The sequence below is a fragment of the Pogona vitticeps genome, chromosome 6 (assembly GCF_051106095.1).
Source record: "Pogona vitticeps strain Pit_001003342236 chromosome 6, PviZW2.1, whole genome shotgun sequence".
NCBI classification, from domain to species: Eukaryota; Metazoa; Chordata; class Lepidosauria; order Squamata; family Agamidae; genus Pogona; species Pogona vitticeps.
Genome location: NC_135788.1, coordinates 66,010,389 through 66,030,450, shown reverse-complemented (window position 1 = coordinate 66,030,450; position 20,062 = coordinate 66,010,389). Strand labels below are relative to the sequence as shown.

The 20,062-nt window shown below is 42.5% G+C and overlaps 1 protein-coding gene across 1 annotated transcript in view; it reads right to left on the bottom strand.

Moving 5' to 3' along the window:
* The window catches only part of ELMO1 (engulfment and cell motility 1), a 427,005-nt gene extending 414,766 nt beyond the window's left edge, over window positions 1-12,239 (bottom strand). Inside the window, exon 1 of the mRNA XM_020788158.3 lies at window positions 11,869-12,239. The gene's annotated coding sequence lies outside the window, so the exon portion shown is untranslated. The remainder of the gene's footprint in view (window positions 1-11,868) is intronic.
* Window positions 12,240-20,062: the final 7,823 nt, after the last annotated feature.

Below are 20,062 nucleotides of genomic sequence, written 5' to 3'. Positions count from 1 at the left end.
AAGGTTGGGGACCCCTGCTGTAGGGGCCTTAATGATCACACTGGCTCTATGAGCTTCAAAGTAATAATTCTGACATTCTATGCAAGCTACAACAGCCCACAGATAAGGTATATGATAGGGAGGCAGGAGAAACCTACAAGTTCCCCCTCTCCATGCACATCTGTTGGTCACAATGCCCTGTCCCTCACTTGTAATGACTCACAGGCGAAGTCCAATCTTCTTCAATTTTTTTTTCTGTCATCACAATGGAGAAAGAGGAGAGCTGGGTAGGAGGAAGTCACTTTTGTCTGCCAGCCAAAGCAAGCAAGGGACAGGCAGGCAGAGGAGAGACCAACGCTCGCAGAGATCAGGAGCTTCTGGGCTTGGGAAGGAGGGAGCACTTTCCCTCACCCAGCCTGCAGTCTGATTTTTTCAAAAAACATATATAAGTCATGTTAAAGCATCACTATTTTAAATAAAAACAAATAAAATAGATTACAAATAATCCTACAGCAGTGACAGTGAGCAGTTGTGAGGCAGCCAATGCACCAAAACTGCCTTTTAAAAGACATTCTGAATGTCTGGGATACTTAGCTTTCGGATCTCAAAAATCCAAAAAATAGAGTTTGCTTGGCTCAGTCCAAAGGAGGAAGAAAAATGGGGGGGGGGGAGAGACAGCAAATGTACACAAATCGTCCAAAGACTGCAAATATGGAAATGCAATATTCTGTGTTTTCAAGGGAGATGTTGCTGAGTTTTCATATTTATTTTCATTTCAGTGCTCACCTTTCCACACTGCAACTCCTTCTTAGAAGCTTATTTGATTTCTGGAATATGCATTTAGGTCTAGTGAAAGAACTTCAACTATTTCTTCAAAAATGGGAAGGCTAGGATGGTGATGGAGAACCTGTTGCTGAACTACAACTTCCATCATGCCTGACCAGTGGGTACAATAACTAGGACTGATGGGGACTGAACTTCCATAATATCTGGAGTGCAACAAGCTGCCCACTCCTGGCTTAGACCTGGATTTCTTAGACACAGAAAAAAGCAAGCTCTTGCTTAAATAATTCAAATGAATCCAACATTCATATATCTTTAATGGAGGATTTAAGGCAAACTTCACAGTTACATTGTTACACTCCAAACAGGATATTTCCACTGTCCAGATACCAATTTTAAAAACAAAACATTACAATTCTAAAACAATATCCCAGATTTACAGAACACACTAAATTTGATAATACAAAGCAATTTGTTCTAGCTCTTCAAAGGCCACCCTCACAGCACAAACAAGAAAAGGTCTTCAGTTCAGAATTACTCCAGCAGAAGTTAGAAGTATCAGGACTTAGTCCTTATTCTAAATCAGGTATGAAGACCTAATCCTGAACCTCTTGTAGTACATTTATAAATGTCACTATACAACATTCATGCCTAGAAATTGCACCATTCATCAATCACAACTCCATTACAGATTAAATAAATTATGCAGGCCAATAGTTCGTATTTCTCATGTTTCATTCACAGCAATCCTGCATATCTTCAGATAGCAATACAACAAAAGCCACTGTCAGTAGCAAAGAGATAATGAATGTTTTTGTCAAGACTACTGAAAATCTTAATGTATTATGCAAACATTTCAGCAATAAGAAAAGCAGCTTGTATCCCTAAATAACATTGTTACTTTAGTAGCAAGTGGTCTAAAAAACTAATTAATTAGGTCCCAAAAACAATTAATTCTTTTTCAACAACATATTATATTCCAACACATGGAGTTAGCTTTCAGTTTATGATTGACCTAAATGCCATAAAGGACAGGGGAAGCATACCACTGGCTCCCACAGCTGACAAATCAGAAGGGAGGCTAATGGACATGCAATCATTCCTTGAAGCAAAATTGTCTCCTTCAATGGCAATTAGGAATGAAGAACAGCAGCTCTCTAGATGTTGTTGGAATGCAATTCCCATCAGTTCTAGCAAGCAGTTGATACTGAAGGATCATGGGAACCGCATTCCAACACCAGGAGAGTCACATGTTCTCTATACTCAACAGCTGGATTACTGTTTGATTAAATGAGTACCTCCATTTGGTACCTCCACTAGAGCAGGAGGAGGAGGAGGAGAGATGTAACCATTCTACCACACTGGCTTTCTAGTTTACAGTGTTCTACAGCAGAGGTCACCAACCCCCGGTCCGCGACCTGGTCCCGGTCTGTGGCCTGAGCCGAGCCAGGCCACTTAGACAGTCCTCCCGCGCGCGCCCCGCACTCCCCTCCCCACAGCCCCTTTGCGCACACGCATGCGTGCTAGTGCTGGTGTGAGCGCTCCCCCACCCCTTTACACATGCACACATTTGGCTCCTTGGAGATGGTGATGCAGGAGCGGTGGTGGCAGCTGGAGCATTAGGGGAGCATCTTTGCCCCAGTGATGCGGGGTCTTCCCTGTCTCATCCCACCGCTTCCCAAAGTGGGTCTGCTGTTGAAGCCCTCAGGCTGTGTGGGGGCCAAGCAGCAGCCGCTGCCACCCAGAAAAGCAGAGCAGAGCAGAAGGCAGCGGGGAGGGTGTCCAGGCAGCCCTCCCCCCCCCCACATCCAGCCCCCCAACAGTCCTGGTTGCTTGGCATGCAGCGGTGCAGGACAGTGAGGCCATGGCAGTGTTTGAGGGCACAGTCAAGAGTGGGGAGGGGGCTCTGGAAAGGGCTGCCCCCCAGGCAGGCCCATGCCTGTCATCCCTCTGGGGCCCCAACCCTTCATTCCCAGAGAGCGCCTCACCTTTGTGGCTCCAGCCAGCCATGGGGAGGAGCAGGCCTCGGGGGCTACTCAGAGGCCTGCCCCATCCTGGCAAGTTGCCCTCTGCATCACCTCTTTCAGGGAACTGTGGGGGCTCCCCCTCAGGCCCTTGTTGCCCGATGCCAGCTGTTCTACAACCACTCAAGCCAGGGGCCTGTCTTTTGGGCCATTTTCCCTTTTTTTGGTTTTGTTTTCTTTCCTTCTTTCTCCCAAACTGGCTTCCTCCACCCTCACCCCCGCTGGCCCAGCAGGCCAAAATTCCCAGATTATTTTTTCCCGTTTTCTTCTCCTAAAAAGTTGGTGCGTCTTCTGGAGAGGTGTGTCTTATGGAGCAAAAAATACAGTAATCAAATGTTTTGTTTTATTAAAATGAAATTAAACTGATTTATAGAACTCACCTAGTAAATACACTACTTCAGGGGTTCCCAAATGTTTTCAAGTTCTGGCTGCCTTGACTCCATCCTAGAGTCTTCCTGGTGCAAAAAGGGTGCTTCTACCTCTGCCTTTGTCTCTGCTTTTTCTCCTCCTAAGCAGGTGGGTGGCAAGGGGTACAGCTTGCTCCAGAGTCTGCACCTGGGCATGAGCAAGGTGTTAGGCATGATCCTGGTCTGCACACAGGGAGACCTGCCAGTCAAGGGAGGGAGGTGGCGGCAAAGGATGAGAGGATTCTGCTGTGCCCTTTTCTGGGTTTGGTTGCAACCCAAGGTGCTGCGGAGCAGTTTGGGAACCACTGCTCTACTCTGTGCCATTTAAAAACTAAAACTCAAATCCCACGACTCACACAATTTCCTATAGCAACTGCAAAGCAATTGAGGAAACAGTGACCTTCCACAGTCAATTCAATAGTTTAACATGTTCTTGACTGCTGTTGTTGATTAGTAAAATACAAGCACTTCCAAACAGTGCTGAGGTAGAGAGCATCATTCTTTCAAGAGGTAAAATTACCATGATTTTAAAGGAGCTCTTTAAAAACCTTGCTCATGCATTTCATTAGACATCATTCAGTCTCAAAAGACTATGGTAACGTGCTCTGTGTGGAGGACTTGGAACAGCGTCTAGTGTGGCTGAGGAGGCCAATTCGAGAGTGACAATCCCTTCCACACTGAAGATAAATCCAATCTGTCCCCTGTCCAGCTCCCTGATTTTGCTGCTTTTGTGATTTCCTCTTTGCCTTGGCCTGCTGAACAAGGGTCTCTTCAAATTGGGAGAGGTTGTGATGCAAATCTGAAATCATACACCTGCTGTCTAAATTAATTAGCCAACTATGTCTGAGAAAGGATACTGTAAACTATTCAACCTCCCAGTGTGATTTATTTCACTCTCAGGGAGGGGGAAACTTGGTCTGAAATGTGCACAAAACATTGTGTGTTTTTTAATTTTATTTTGATTTTGTATTACATGCTGAAACAGACTAATAAAGCTGCTACTTTGATGTACTTTTCCTTGGCTTTGAGAGCAATCTTACACAGTTATACTGAAGTCTCCCAAAATATTCAACAAGGCTGACAAATGTCAGCAAGACTGTGTTACAGTGGTCATCCTTCCTTTCCAAAGTGAATGACTATCTGACATCTGTAAGAACAGCTTACGGTGCCCACAATTAATTGCTAATATATGGAATCTAAATTTTAGATTCCAAGCTTCTGGACAGGAGTTTACTGTTCTGTTTGGTTCCGCACTTAAAATATATTTCAAGTATCACACAGTTCACTCAAAACAGAACTGACATTTTTGTCAACTCTTCTCTTCACAAACAGCATTGTGCATAAAAGACTCCTACTCATGGTAGCTGAGAGACAAAATACAGCTGAGTACAATGTAACAGCTAGAACACAGCGTCCTACGCATTTCTGCTGAAACTGCTTATATTATGCTAGTTAAGTGCCCTTCAGGCTTTATTTATTTCCTTCTGTAGAAGTCACTGGAAGCTATTTCACCTCTAACAACAGACAAAAGTGGAGAATTGTAATTGGTAACCAGTGTTGTTACTGGAACTGGATGCTGGCTTCTCTTGATTGCAGATCCCACAAGCTTTTCTTACATATGTCAAGTAGTTGTATAAAGAAACACAGAATTTAAAATAATTTTACAGCATTATATATATATAAAACTAAGCTCTGTATCTGAACTCAATATAAGAAACATAGGATATACTTATCATCCACCACTGAGGGATATAAAAATTATAGAGAAAAACACATTAACACACATTAAAAGAAATCACAGATTTTTCTTCTTATGAGTATGTTCACCCAGAAGTAAGCCTGATTTTCCTTTTCCTTGCAATGAAGATTTGAAGAGCCCTCATGAGCAATTTGAAAGTATGTGTTTATGGAGGGTGTCTGTGTGTGTACGACCGAAAGAAGCAGATAGAGAATGAGAATTAGTCAACACTCTGGGTCTGTACATCAGCACTGAATGGAGGTTTGTCCAGGCAGTAGTGGCACGTGGTCCCCACATGCTTAAAAGGTTAAAGGTTCCCCTTAACATTTTAGTCAGTCGTGTTCGACTCTAGGGGGCGGTGCTCATCCCCATTTCCAAGTCATAGAGCCAGCGTTTTGTCCGAAGACAGTTTCCATTGTCACATGGCCAGCATGGCTATACACGGAATGCTGTTTACCTTCCCACCGAGGTGGTACCTATTTATCTACTCACATTTACATGCTTTCAAACTGCTAGGTTGGCGAGTTGCTGGGACAAAGCGATGGGAGCTCACTCCATCGCGTGGATTCGATCTTATGACTGCTAGTCTTCTGACCCTGCAGCACACAAAGGCTTCTGCGGTTTAGCCCGCAGCGCTACCACGTCCCACGTCCCCACATGCTTACTCAAGACCAATTCAACCCTTGGGTCCTGGAAATAATATTGCACAGAAAACAGCAATTCATGTGATAAATGAAGGAAACTACTCCATTTTTATCAGTAGAACCATAGAGGAAAAATCTCTGGAAATAGCTTCCTCCAAACTTTTCCTGATTATATTTCCTATTCAAAAACACGGCAATTCAGCCTGAGAGACATGTTATCAATAAACCACCTACAATAAATCCACTTTTAAAATGGATTTCACAGTTACGTGAATATCTTAGTTGTAGGCCAGCAATGAATGAATGAAATGCTGGATTTAGTTTCAGCCTTTGCAATAAATGCACTTAATTAAAAAAATAAAATCTGTAATATTGTATGAATATATAATTGGTCTCCTTATGCTATGAAGCAATTGTTCAACCTTCCACAACCTACTACCCTCCCTATATCTTGGATTACAACTTCCAGCATTCCTAACCACTGGCCATACTAGATGGTACTGCTGGGAGTTGGTCCAAAACATTGGGTCTAATCAGGTTCGGGAAGATTAACACAGAACTACTTTGTATCACTATACCAACTCCTAAAAGTGCATCATTTGTCTACTGCATTTGATATGAAGATAGAGGGAAAACATCCAAAAGTGGAAAGTGAAGACAAACTAATTTTCACAGTTAAGCAGTGCATACTTGTCTAGTTTGGTTTTTTTCACCATAAATTAGCCTGGTTTATAAAAGTGTGTTTAGAAGAGAGAAAGCTCTTACAACAGTGCAATTTGGCTTCAACAGGATAGTCAGGTACAAAATTAATCCAACCACCTATCAAATAGGGGGGGAAAAGAATGAAAATAAGTCAAGGAATCTGAGCTGTCATTTGTCTTCTAGGTATAATTCCTGAAAAAAGAATTCATACAGAAAAAAACTGCCCATGTGTAAACAAGCAATTGGCCTCGCAAGGAAACAGCAAGCTGTTGTGTTTGCTTGCTAGCATAAAACCAAGGATCCAAGAGAATATCTGCTACCTTACACTAGTATTTTTTTTTCCTATTGGCTAAACATATATAGTAGAACAAAGACACTTGTTTAGAGCAATAAGGAACAATTCACTGTTTATGCCCTAGTTTGATACAGCACCCCATATTATACTTCTAAAAAGAGAAGGATGAAGAAATCTTACTACCAAACAAAATAAGTGCAAGCCTGCATATAGCAGGTTAGGCATCCTTCAGTCTCGAGAGACCATGGTAACGTGCTCTGTATGGAGGACTTGGAACAGTGTCTAGCATGGCTGAGAAGGCCAATTCGAGAGTGACAATCCCTTCCACACTGAAGACAAATACAATCTGTCCCCTGTCCAGGTCCCTGATTTTGCTGCTTTCGGGACTGCCTCTTTGACTCGGCCTCTTGGACAAGGGTCTCTTCAAATATAGCAGGTAAAGGATTCAATAATCAAAGAAAGCAGACATTTATGGATAGATCAGGTAGGGGCTTTAAATTAGCAACAAGGTCAGTCACCAGACTGTTGCCCCAACCCTCTTTTTTTCAATCTAACCCAGTACATGTATTTGCCAGCAACAAATGGGTGGCTGACTGTTCTTACAAAGCTCTGCACACTTGGGAATCCTCCTTTCCCAGAGTTCCCTTACTACATGCCTAAGCTAAAAATGGAGCTCAGTTCTAAAAAGGGTGAAGACTACTGGGAACTCAATGACTGAAACCATATGGACCTCTCGGTGCTGAACTCCAACTCCTGTCACCTCTCACATTGTCTGTACTGGCTAGGGACAACGGGTACAACAGTACAACAAATACCTGGAGGGCTGCACATTCACCAACACAAATGACAGTAGACTAGCTGGACCAACATTCTGGCTTGGTTTAAGGCAGCATCATAGGTTCTAATCCACAAAAGTGCCACAAAACGGCAAACACTAATGAAATGCAGTACGATCAGCCTAGTTAATCTCTCTCAGATGTTCAATATCTTCATTCATATATAATGACATTTATAGACTGGAAGTATGTTGGGGAACAAGATTCATCCATTTGGCTTTATTCAATTGTGAGTGTTGTGGGGTTTTGGGGTGTGTTTTTTTTTACCCTGGGCTCTTTCAAATAGGTTACATATTTAAATAAAAATATCTTAAAATGTGTCTTTTTTACAGAATGTGAAACTGGGTTGAATAAGGAGTGAGCAGCCAGCTCTAAAGGACTTATCAAAGGAATAGCAACATGTATAGCCTATTAGTGAAGGGATATTTTGGGAGGGCTCGGTGGAATGGTCTTAATTATCTAAGGCTAGAAGGCAGCAGGATTTCCAGATGTTCCATTATTTTAGTAGTTTCTTTATTCAGTAACATCAAAGGAACTCAGAACAAAAAGATCATCCTGATTTTCAAAGCAGCACAGCAATGCAACATACCTTCATTTCTTCAAATGAAGACCCAGCATCCCCAGTAGACAATGTTAATCAGTATCTCACAGTTCACGAAAAGACTTTAAAATATAAGGTTGGCTGTATCACATTTGAGAATATGGAAAGCATGAGATCACATCCTAAACGATTCTCAAGAGCTTAAGCCACACAGAAGAAAAACCTCACACAAACTCAAACTTCACAATCCACTGGATTTCAACAAACAAAGGGAGGAAGGAAGGGTGGAGCAGCACCATACAAGCATGCATTCGCTCTGTAGTTTGCCACAAAAAGACAGCAGTGTGAGGAAGTGCTGCTACATGCACTATTGTTTCAGCTAGAAACCAACGAGCTAGCTGTTTCCATATCCTGACAGGCAAATAAATAGCAGACCAACAATTCAAGGTAAAGCAAAATGCTTTCTTCAATACATGGCATGCATATTACTGTATATGCATCACTAGAAGGTATGTGAGCATCAAAGCTTACAGTGCTTCTTGCTCCAAATAAATTTATTGACTTAAAAGAAGATCCTTGGAGTACAAGAGCTTGCATATTGCAGCCATGCATGACAGTAATAATATAGAGCAGGCCACGATGTTTAATTTGGGTGGAACATTACACATATGCAATCAGAAATAACTGCTGAACCACAGACATTTGTGACAAGAGATAGACATGTGATTTTTCTGATGCATGTTATTAACACCGCTCTTCATTCTGTTTAAGAGTGCTGTGTCACTGGATAGCTTGCATATTCACTCCTCAGAGAGAGTTCAAAGATCTTGGTGTCCTAATTACTTTTTATTAAAAAAAACAATTAGCAGCAACATAAAATCAGACTTAATACATTAAGGAAAAATAAACTATTAGCACATATACAGATGACATTGGGCAAACAATTACAGCTTCTAAAGTGACAAAGCTTCAAAGATTAATGAAAAACTTCCAACTACATGCTTACTTGACACTATTCTAAATTTTCACTAATATACATATTGCTGCCTAATAGCATTTAACATTAAATAATATGTAAATCTGTCTATAAGGTATGCTTAGACTGGAGCAGAACAGGTCATTTTCCATTTTGAACCTAGGTAATCACAGTTCAAACACTTTTCAATGAGCTGGTTATGACAACTTAAATATTTTGAAACCTTAGCTGGTCACTGAAATTATGACTGAGGAAAAAAATTAAGTTAGTACAGAAACTTACAGAGGATTGGATGAACAGTATTGACAAATACAGGAATTGTTTTCATTTAAAGTTCATAAATATGTGTATCTTCATGTATGCATGTTTCTATCACTGTAAAAAGAAACTAAGAGAAAAAAGAACAACAAGAGTAAAGGAAGGAAAGGGTATGTACACACAAATGCAATACAGGCTAGTTCATATACTGGGCACCAAGAAGCCTAACTGGCATTGATTTCAAGAGAACAGATAAGCCCATCTTTTTCCCCTGCCAAAAAAGGGGGGAGCTGGAAAATATGTACATAACTCTGCAACAACTAGAATGTTTTTCAAGTGCACATCTATGATCTTCATCTAAACAGAAAGCCGAAATATAAAACATGAAAGCAACTACCACCACAATTAAAATTCTTCAGAATAAGTAGTAGTGGATGTTAACAGTTATTTTGAATTAGAACCCCGACTCTTAGGTTTTGCTCCAAGATCCAAAAGCAAAACTGTGCTTCCTTTCTCCCTTTAACCTTGCTTGACACATACATAGTGAGGTTAATAAAGTAACGTTCCATTATGTCACATATTCAGCTACAGATGGATACAGCACAGTGTTCTGACTCGTAAAAACTAGCTATTATTGTCTGTGTAACTGCAATTATTAAAGTACTTTTATGTTTGCCAATAAACAGATCAGCACACTAGGTTACTTAAAATAAAAATCCGGGGCAACAACAGAGGGAAATGGGTAGGAGATGGGCAACTGTGAGGAAGGCTTCCGGATTGGTGTTGAGAAAGGCTCTGAATAAAATAAAAGAAGTAATATCACATAGGTGTTCTCAAGGCAGTTCCAAGCAAACAAGACAGCAATGGAGAAAAAGTGAAGTATACAGACCAAGGACAGGAGGTCCTTGGTCTGTATAGGACAATGGGGGTTGCGAAATATACAGTGACTAGAGTGTGCGAGACAGTGCAATCCTATAATGGCAACTTAAAAGTTTCATTAAATTCTAGGGTGCTTAGCTCCACATAAGAATTGTATAGGGCTCCATCCTGCACCTTTGTATATTATTCTACACAGAGTTGGCCTTTAGACACACAGAAATAGCCCACCTCAAGGGCCAAATTAAGGGGTGGAAAAATGGGGCACCAATACTCCAAACCCTGTGCTACTAAGCTGTTTCGACTCAGGTGTTACTATCCTCCATTTATATAAAATGGAGAAATAGAAAAGAAAAGGGTATTTTCCAATTCTTCGACAGTTCACACCGCTGTTTTTTCCCGTTCCTCTTATTCTGACAAGGTTACCTGCTGCCAAGCCCATTTACTGTGTTTTGAGGAGTTGGAAGGGTTCGGTTCCACACGTGCCAAGAGTCAGGTGCTCAGGGACAAAAGGAGGAACCTGTGGCGGGTGGCCCGAGAGAGAAGTCACGCTCCCTTCTCTCGATCTCTGACACAGAGAGAGAGAGACCGGCTCGCAGCAACAGCTGGGGCCAGAGGCCGCTGCGTGGGGCGGCAAAAAGAAGGCGGGAAGCCCGGCAGAAGCGCGCGTGTCGCCTCGCTGCCGTCGCTTGGCCTCCCTGGAGCGCCGGCTCTCAAACTAGGGCAGCGGCTGGCGAGCCTCCGCCACCCTCGAGGAGCGCGAGGGGACCGGCGTTTCCTCTGCCTCAAAGGGAAGCTGCAGCAATTTCCTGCTTTCTAACACCCCCCCCTCCAGATATGCGCGCGCGCACACCTAATTACCTCCTGAGCCCAGGGCGGTTAGTTAACGGGTCCTGCCCAGTCACTTAGCATCGAAGAGGAAGCCACTTTCTTCCTCCCACCGCTCCGCTGTTTCAATTTGTATTTTTGCTAGAGCCCTCCAGCTCGCAGACTGAGAAAAGAGCGCTCCTCGAGCCACCCGAGAACCGCCCTGTCCCCGAAACACACGCACCTTCCTCGCGCCCAAGGCGGTTGCGGGAGGGGGGCACTTGAGAGGGAAAGCGGTTCACCTGCACGAAACCATCACGGAGAAGAGGCAATTCCCTCCGTCCCTCTCCCGCAGTCCTCAAGCCCCCGTGTAGCAGTCTCGTCTGCTCGGCCACACGGGGACACATTCGGCGTAGCGCCCTTCTGACGTTCTCGGTCGCGCCCTCGGTGCTGCCATCCACGCCGCCGCCGCCGCCGCCGCTCGTGTCCCAGCGGGCGCCGCCGCCGCCGCCACCTCCCCCCGCCCGCCCCCCATCTCGTTCCCAGGGGCGCCCATCTGCCGTCGTCTTGCACCGCATTCCCCACACGCGTTTTCCTTCGCCGCGAGAGCCCTTCCAGCGCAGGTGGCGTCGTTCCCGTTACAACACCATCCGCACAGAAGCATCGCCCGCCCTGGGGGGAATGCGATTTCCCCCTCGTTGCCGAGCAAGCCCCGCCAAACTCAGCGAGACTTGCTCCTCAGTAAACATGGATGGGATTGGAGTGTGCCTGTCCCCCCTCCACCACCATCCCTCTGGTGCAACCCACGACCTCTCTCTCTCTCCTCCTACCCCTGAGATCAACGCATGCATTTCGCAGATGCCGCCGCCCCCTAATCGGAAACTAAAGTACAGTACCTTTTTGTCAAAAAGCAGATATGAGCCTCTGCCCGTGCGAATCAGTTCCACAAAGTGCAGCGGGCGGGGGATGGGGGGGAGAGGAAGAGGGAATGAAGTTGCTTACCGTGTCGCAGAGGCCAGGAGCGGCGCCACCTCCACCACCGTGGAAGTCCGACTCTTTTCCGCGGCTTGTTTTGGACGGCGGCTCTCTTTCGGTCGCTCTCGCTATCCCATCCTCGGACCCGAACACACACGAACAGAGGCTCCCCGAGGCTGCCGCCGCTGCTGTCGCTGCCGCTGCTCTCACTTCCTCTTCCTCCTGCTGGCCGGAGACACGATTTGCATCTGCAAGAAGCGGTGAAGATGATCTAGCAACTCCTCGTATCTGTGGAGAGGAAGACTTAAGCCTTTGCTATCCGTCGCTCCATCTGTCTTCCTCCTTTCGGCGTTGCCAGCTGTAAATGTCTGGTCCAGCACAATCCGCGCCTAGCCGTGTTTAGCCCAAAGTGATTCGTACCGAATTCAGTGGGCGAAGTAAGTACGCAGAGGATCGGAGCCCTGAACACGCTTTTTTTTTTTTTTTTTTTTGAAGACTAGGGCCCTTTAAGCTGCCGGCCTGTGCAGAAAGATCTGTATTTCTTTCCTTCCTCCGCTTCCAGGTCTCGCTTCCTGCATTCGCTACTCCATTATGCTGAGAGACGGAGGGGAGAATTAAGAACGCGTTTGTGTGTATTTGGAAATCCTTGTGCAAGTCAAGCTGTTGCCACAATTATTGTAACTGCGTTCCGTTCGGAGGGGGTGCTATGGGGGATTTAAGAGGAAACTGCTAGTTCGACCCAAGGGAACTATTTTTCCCCCTCGTTTTCCAAAGTTTGCATTGCAGTTCAGCAGCTTAGATCACAACCAAAAGAGGGCGCTAGTGAGCACCAACACAGTAGCCTAGATTTAAAAAAACTTCTTCACGTCAGGCTTTCCAAGTTTTTAGCTACTTAACCAGGGTCGCTCAGCTTGCTTTGCTGAGATTCGCAGGTGGGAATGTTTGCTCTGCGCTGTGGAAAAAATTCAGTTGCTGAATGTTGCAAGCCAGGTTCTTTTTCAAGGTATATCAGTCTTCCTCTTTTGAAAGAAAGAAAAGAAAATGTATCGTATGGCTGTGTTTGGAATACTCTGATCAGTTTTGGCTATGCCATCTCAAAAAATAAAGATTAAAAAAAACTTGCTCTGAAAGAGATGCAAAAAAGGGGCAAATAACAGTAATTAGCCCTGTGAGAAAAGACCAAAATCTCAGACTTCTATTTTATAAAGATAATCGGTTGTTTAGTATAGCGTAGGGGCATTGTTTTACAATGTCTCCAGTCCAGGTGATGCCAGGGGACCTGTGGGGTCCCTCAGTGTTATGTTTTATCTCCTGTGTTATCTGCATGAAACCACTTGGAGAGATTATCTGCAGTTTTGGGGTTCCGTGTCACCTGTATGCAGATGACACCCAACTCTACCTCTCCTTTCCACCTAAATCTGAGGAAGCTGTTGTGGCTCTAAATCACTGTTTGGTATCAGTAATGTAGTGGATGCGAGTGAATAAAATGAAACTTAATCCAGACAAGACAACAGTGCTTCTGGTCTGTTGAAAGGCAGATCAAGACATAGGGATGCAGTCAGTACTGGATTGGGTTACACTCCCTCTAAAAACACAGGTGTGCAGCTTGGAGGTGCTCCTGGATGCATCCCTGATCCTGGATGCCCAGGTCTCGGTGGTGGCCAGGAGTGCCTTTGCACAATTCCAACTAATGTGCCATTTCTTGAGAGATCTGATCTAGCCTCTGTCATAGATGCTCTGGTTACTTCCCAGACGGATTACTGAATGTAATGCACTCTGTGCGGGGCTGCCAATGGAAAGTGTCAGGAAACCTCAGCAGGTCCAAAATGCATCAGCCAGAGTGCTGACTGGTTACAGGGATCCCATATCCCCTGCCCCTGTTATAGCAGCTCCCCTGGTTGCCAATCCCTTTCAGGGCACAATTCAAAGTGCTGGTTTTGAACGATAAAGCCGTAAATGGCCTGTGTCCAAGCCATCTCAAAGACTGTATCTCCCATTATGAGCTGGCTCGGATGTTAAGATCATCAGGAGAGGCCTTTCTCTTAGTTCTGCCACCTTCACAGATGCATCTTCTCTGTTGCTGTTCCCAGACTGTGGAACTCCTTCTCACAGGAGGCCAGGCTGGCCCCATCTCTGCTGTTCTCTGCTAAGGCCAGCTTTCCCTTAGTGACTGACTACCAGTGCCACTTCCCCCCCCCCACTTAATTTTACTCTATCCTACATATCACTCTGGTTACCTTTCTAAATCATAAATTAAAATTTTTATTATGCTAGCTGAGTGGCTTGGATTTAAAGTAGAAAGGCAACATACAAATATTCTGAATAAATGAAATAGCTCCTGACTACAGTGTCTCAAAGTGAAAGTTACATTTTATGTACCAGAGATAAAGCATAGGTTCCCCAAAAGCAAGAACACCATGAATAGTCCCAGAGCAGTTTCCCCCCCCCCCAGCTCATGTCGAAATGCAAGCCTGTTTATGTCTCATGGTGTTCCCAATTCTCCTCTATGTTCGCACCCACGGAACAATACCAAACTCAGTCCCCATCTGCTTTGTAGGTATGCTCAGCATCCCTAGTTCTTTTATTTTGTGTATCATGCAACAGTCAAAGCTTCCTGGGTTGTTCACATACCAGAGGTAAAACTGGGTGATCCTCTTTTTATAGTTCTAGTTATTATTTCCTTCCTTCTACTTTAATTACCATTATTAAATTCCATATATCTACACAGTATCTTGCTGTCATGTTTGATTTCTGGATACATCACCTCTTAGAAAGGAGATTATTTTAGGAGCTGATGGAAAAACAATGTCAAAGAAACAATTCAGGGCCTCAGAGGAGGCTTGAATGCATGTTTAATGCCAACATGTCTTCCCTTGTGCATCTTTTTAAGATCATTAGGGAAAAGAAAGAATGTAGTCATACAGAAATTACAAAGTTTACATTGTAAACTAAGACTTGCTCTGGCTAGCAAGATCTATTCCCCCATCATCTTCATATGGGTATGAGAGAGTGGTTGCTGCCACAGTGAATTGTGTTTCCTCTGCTCTTGAAGGTGTGGCGCTGATCATGTTGTAGTAGACTCCCTGGAAATCTAGTATGCAGCAGCTGCTGAAATGTCTTAACCTGCCACCACACCTTTACTTCTAATACTATGGAAAGCTTTGCTTCCTCTTTCTCTGTGTTAAGGAATATGTCCAATTAGGAAAAATAGTAACCACAGCCTGTGCAATTCCACCTTTTGACAGATGGAAAGGTCTCCATGGTGTGGTGAGCAACGCAGCCAGTTGTCTGAATTTGCTGAACTCACACAACTTATGTAGCTACCACATTTTAAAAAATGCAGCCTGCCAACCATGTGTGGTAGCCCAGCAAGGCTTCAGTGAAATTTCTGTTTTTGCTCTCTTCCTGGATATATTAAAAAGTAAGCTATAAAAGAGTCCATGACATAGAGCTGGCAGGTCACAAAATGGGCAAGCCAATGTTCCTGTGAATTGCAATGAATAGATTCTCTGAAATTTACTCTCCTGGCTTGCTAGTATACAACCCCTACATATATGTGCCTTGCATTACTAGTTTGTATATATACTATAGCCTGTTCCTACATATATCACTAGAGCATGAATATGAGCTAATAGGTTTGGTATATCTTACTGAAAGTTGCCAAAAGCTGTAAGCGAAAGCACTGAATAGTGACAATGATTTGTAAATCCAACTGTGGCCTTTACTCCGTGGCCCCTGTTAGTTTCACCAAACACAGAGCTCATGAAGGTATCTCAACACGCCCTTTAACACGCTGCCACCAGTTGATCTCTATCAACCTATATTTCCTATGAAAGACTAAGGTCCATTCAGTACTGAACTTTTAAACAGACACAGGTTTATTGATTACAAGTTGTAATACTGTATATATATTGTAATATATATAGGAAGACAGGGTGTTCGCTACATACCTCCCCCCTTAATAAGTTTGTTTTATGAGGGGAAACCCAGCAGTTTGCCCTCATAAACAAACAGTTAAGTACATGCACATATAACAACTTACTAATACTTATACATACTTGCCATATGGGCTTCTATCAAGTAATACATTTATTATTTAAATGTACTATTGATGGATGGATGGATGGATGGATGGATGGATGGATGGATGGATGGATGGATGGATGGATGGATGGATGGATGGATGGATGGACTGACTGATTGATTGATTGATTATTTGATTTGATTTGATTTGATTTGATTTGATTTATATCCCACCCATCTGGTCTATTCTACCACTCCATTCTCCCACTTTTAAGTTCCGAGGGTCTCTAGGACTCTTGTCCTGGGGAAGCCTTTGGGAGTGTTGGACTGTAGGGTGGGGAGACCCATTAATCACAAAAAATGGCTGCTGGGTCACCTGCTAGCAATGATTTGGCAGTGATTTTGGATTTTTCAACCAACTGGACTTGTCCCAAGACTCGCAAAGGCTTTCTCAGGGCAAAAGCGGGCCTTAGGGAGCCTCAGAACCTATAAGAGAAGGTTATACTAATTAAAAGCTTCATATCTTCATATTGGAATGTTTACACTGCCCAATCTGGTTTATGTCAGTACAAAGTAAGGCAATAGGATGTTGCCCATCAAATATTTAAAAATACTGCTTAAACCTAATAATAATAATAATAATAATAATAATAATAATAATAATAATAATAATAATAATAATAATAATAATAATAATAATAATAATAATAATAATAATAATAATAATAATAATAATAATAATAATAATAATAATAATGTGCTATGAAAATACATAATTAAAAAGTGGATGAGTGTGGATAATGTTGTTACTGAATATTACAGTTCAGTCCTGTATGTCAGGAGTAGGCCAAAAGTGGCCCTCCAGATTTTATTGGTTTACAACTGCTAACATCCCTCACACCTGGCTATACTGGCTGTCCAACTTCCAAAGGGCAGTACATTTCCTCCACTGCTGCGTGTGTTTATCCAAAAGTAAGCTCCATTGAATTAAATTAAACTTCCCTCACAGATACACATGGTGACATGGGTATATATGGGATTGTCACCATAAATCTGTTAGTGTTCACATCTAATACAGCTGAGAGCTCTGCTGTTTTAGCATTGCCAACAGCTACAGACTTCTAATCAGACATTCATTAGGACTTCTGTTAGAAGAAATATATTGTACTCTTAATTGGTTTCCTCTCCCTGGAGAATGAGCCAATCCAATATAAATTGCTGCTATGGATTCTGTGCAATCTTTTATCTATAGAAGTACATGGCAGCCAGAGAATAAAAGGGATACAAGCAGGAAGACTGCCAAGATTAATGATAGACTTACCTTAGCCCAGTCCACCCACCTGTGGTTATCTCGGCTTCTTGGTAGGAGTGGATTTTCCTTTCCTACTAATTGCCATCTGCCATTATCTACACCTCCAAATTGAGTTCTGGTTTTCAGTCATGCCAGAGTATGACAAAGAGCTGGAATCAATGAAGTGTCATGTATATAATTATCTTTTTGTGAGATATTTTGGTCAGATTGACATATTTCGGTCTAACCCATTATCTTTTAATGAAGTTTGAATATTAATATCCCACCTTGCAAAATTGTTGTGAAAATGACGAAACAATAAAGCCATCAGGATGATGGTTAAAAGTATCATTTATATAGCAGAGAAACTTCTGATGTTTGTCTATTTAAATTAAAAAGAAAAAAGCTATTGCATTTGTGGATCTTTGACATTTTGGAAATTGCCAGAAATCTCAGTCTTACCACAGTGCCAAAGGATAAACAACATTGGGCCAGCCTGGTCATTGAAAGTCTCAGAAAGACTCAGAAAGTCTCTTGTCACAGTGACTTGCCATTCACAGTGCACCTCCTTGTATGTAAATAAGATAACATCGAAATCAGGACACGGAAGAAGCTTCATGTTGTGACCTAATTTCTCCCCAGTGAAACTTTCAGACATAACTATACCAGAAGGATTTTTCTCTTTGGTTCCCATAACTAAGAGACTATATTAAAAAGAAAAAGAACATTCAATGTGGGGACCAATGAATTCAGAACAAGTCATTTTAGAGCTTTGGGGAAAAGGTGGAAGGTAACATTTAAAAAGCAGAAATTTCTGAACATTTTTTTTCAAACAAAGATAGCTCTGGTGCAACTGCCCAAAACTGAAAATTTGATTTCTTTAAATGAAACAGATGGGAACCCCAGCTGTGGGTGACTAAACACAAGTTTTCCATGGAAAATGGAAAGAAACTGTTTCTAGTAATTCCTGGTAAGTGGCTTGAAGTACTGCATTCTTTAGATTGTCATTCAGCCTGAGAGATTCGGCTGTGTTATAATTAACATGGCAAAGCTGGCATAGAAAATCTATCTGTTTGTTTCTGCAATAACTGTTTTTGTCCCATCAGAGAAAAACTAGACAGTCAAGTTTACAAAGTTTCACAGAGCATGTTGTGAACCATTGTCCCCACCCAGAAAGAGACCAAGAGAAGGGAAATTAAAAACAGAAGACTTTCTCTGAAGTATAAGGATGAGCAGATATTTATTTCTCCTTATCTGTGCATGGTTTATGTATTGAAACTTCTTGTTCTTCAAAGCAGCAGGTAAGACTGCACAAAAGGCTGTTTATTTTATTTTTTTAACAGAAAAAAATACTAAATAAGCACAGATGATATGTTTCATATATACCATTTGAACTGGGAGCACATTAAGAATGCAGTGTTCAAGCTGTCAGTTCAGGTGCCAGCACCATTCATTTCAACAGGTCTCACAACACTGGAGTACCTTGAAAATTAGACAGCAACAATATGCATTTGCTTTCATCAAGGGCTAATGCAAATTTGTTTCACCAATCAAGCAAAGGTAAGCAAAAACAATTGCATCGGTTATAGAAATATGCACTAAATAGCGGAAACAAACTTTGTGATGGTTGCATTCAGTAATCTATTTTTCTTTGGATGGCAGAAAGTTATCAGTATTAAAAGAGGACAGTTCATACGTTTATTCCTTTAAAAACGAAAACATGAGAGTTTCGTTTCTGTTCATTTGTTTCAAAGAGGAAATATACTATTCATTTTTATATTTGTAGTTTAGGGAAATTCAAAGCGGTCTGCAAATTATTAAAGATTAAAATCATTTTGAAAGTATAAAATTAGCAAATACTAAAGCACTTTGAAGCAGAATAGTAAAATAGAAAGATGTCTGTACTAAATCATACTATGGGTCTCCCAAGACTCAGAACTATAGTTGCCAGCACTGACTGGCAACACCGATTTGGGCCTTCAGGCATGATTTCATGATTTCCTGGTGAGAAGCACAGGTAAGGTAGCAATGTCTCTCTCTCTCTCTCTCTCTCTCTCTCTCTCTCTCTCTCTCTCTCACACACACACACACACACACACACACACACACACACACACACACACACACACACATCCTGGGGATCCGGTGTGGCGATAGTGAAGTAGCAGTAGGAGCTGCCTGGTTTATATCAGTAGAGCCAAAGGCAAAGGCAGGAAATTCCATAATATGTCAGCAGCGAAGGTCATACAGAACTGCCAGAAAGTTCTTCAGTAGCCCAAGGTTGCCCACTATTGCCATAGAGTGAATTGATAGGGTAGATAAGTGACAATCAGTCAAGACACATTTGTAATCAGGTGTTCTCCTTGATCCTGCTTTTCTTTGTTTCTGGAGAGGTAGATAGATAGCATTTCACAAGCCGGGGGCTGACTCAGCCACGTCTCTGCAACATTAATGTATTTTCAACAATAGGTATGGGCTATGTCTAATGTCTGTTTCTGGTGTGAGTTAAAGTATATTCTGCATGGAGACTCTTTATCTTCCAAATGTTTTGGTCACCATGGTCTATCACCTTCGCCCACCAAGGCCAATATGAAGAGATTGGAAGCAATCATCCAGAACATCAAGTGGGCTAAAGGGTCCCCATCCTTATCTAGCTTTTCAGTGTTGAGGAATTTTACTTTGGTTATCAATTCTCCTCTTGCTTTCTGCATCTGACAACTGATCTTCTCTGATGCCATAGTGCCCCTGGCTATGAAGTCCTTTTGTCTGCTATCAGCTTATCTGTTCTGATGATTGCCTTGTTCTGAAGAGGGGTTAATTGGCATCTGAATTCAAAGCCCCATGAACAATGTACCTGATATCTCTGACAGTACCATGAGAGATTTTGTTAAAAAAATGATACCTATA